The following is a 1,490-nucleotide window of genomic DNA, read 5'->3' as shown; positions in this document are numbered from 1 at the left end:
TTGGTTTTAGCGTCTGTTTAGTGAGTGCAGTGAGAATGGCGTTGACCCGAGAGGGTGGAGCCTTGCAGTCGAGCTGAATCAGGCCATGCACTTCCAGCTTGGGCGACAGAGCGAGACTCCTTCTCAAAAAAAAAAAAAACAAAAAATGTAGAACTGGGCCAGGCGCAGTGGCTCATACCTGTAAACCCAGCACTTCGGGAAGCCGAGGTGGGTGGGTTGCTTGAGCTTGAGAGTTCGAGACCAGCCTGGACTGACTGTTGTGTAATTTTATGCACCAGGAGTATTTGGATTCCAGATTTGTATTTGGTAGACCACTTCCAGTGTCTCGTCTTGTATCTCTAATTGGCAACAAAACCCAGATACCAACACTGCGATATGGCCAGAGACCATATGGTGTTGGGCTGCTTATTGCTGGTTATGATGCTACAGGCCCTCACATTTTCCAAACCTGTCTATCTGGTAACTATTTTGACTGCAGAGCTAATGTCCATTGGAGCCTGTTTTCAGTCAGCTCGTGCTTACTTGGAGAGACATATGTTTGAATTTATGGAGTGCGATTTAAAGGAACTGGCTAAACATGGTCTGTGCGCCTTAAGAGAGACACTTCCGACTGGGCACAGTGGCTCACGCCTGTAATTCCAGCACTTTGGGAGGCCGAGGCAGGTGGATCATCCAAGGTCAGGAGTTCGAGACTAGCCTGGCCAACATGGTGAAACCCCATCTCTACTAAAAATACAAAAAATATTAGCCGGTCATGGTGGCATGTGCCTGTAATCCCAGCTACTAGTGGGTGCTGAGGCAGGAGAATTGCTCGAACCCGGGAAGCAGAGATTTCAGTAAGCCAAGATCATGCCACTGCACTCCAGCCTGGGTGACAGAGCGAGACTCTGTCTCAAAAAAAGAAAAGAAAAGAAAAGAGACACTTCCTGCAGAACAGGACCTAGCTAAAAGAGTGTTTCCATTGGAATTGTTGGTAAAGACTTTGGAGTTTACAATCTATGATGATGATGATATGTGTCCATTCCTGGAAGGTCTTGAAGAAAGGCCACAGAGAAAGGCACAGCTGCTCAACCTGCTGATAAACCAATGGAATGTTAGGTGATAAGCCAGCCTATACATGTATTATCAAATGTGTAAGAATGCACGCACCACATACTGATGACAGTAATCTATATTTTGAACCAAAATTTGCAGAGTGGTGGAATGCTATGTTTTAGGAATCAGTCCAGATGTGAGTTTTTTCCAAGCAACCTCACTGAAACCGTATCACAGAATACATTTTTCCTTGAGAGGGTCTGTATAATCATTTTCTAAAAAGTATAGGTATCTGTACTAATGTTCGTATATGAAGAAAAGGTATCTTTGTGATTTTAAAGACAACTGTGAAATAAAATTGTTTTGCCTCCTGGTTACAAAAAAAATTAAAAATTAAAAAAGTGCACGGTGGCTCATATCTGTAATCCCAGCGCTTTGGGAGGCCAAGGTGGGAG

At 44.2% G+C, this 1,490-nt stretch overlaps 1 pseudogene; it reads left to right on the top strand.

The window, feature by feature from the left end:
• Nucleotides 1-260: 260 nt before the first annotated feature.
• LOC108526873 (proteasome subunit alpha type-1 pseudogene) lies at nucleotides 261-1,098 on the top strand (annotated as a pseudogene).
• The last annotated feature ends 392 nt before the right edge of the window (nucleotides 1,099-1,490 follow it).

This window comes from Rhinopithecus bieti, unplaced genomic scaffold (genome assembly GCF_001698545.2).
Source record: "Rhinopithecus bieti isolate Rb0 unplaced genomic scaffold, ASM169854v2 scaffold_4602, whole genome shotgun sequence".
Taxonomy (NCBI): Eukaryota; Metazoa; Chordata; class Mammalia; order Primates; family Cercopithecidae; genus Rhinopithecus; species Rhinopithecus bieti.
Note: the sequence above shows the minus strand (reverse complement) of the source record. Positions and strands in the feature narration are given on the sequence as shown.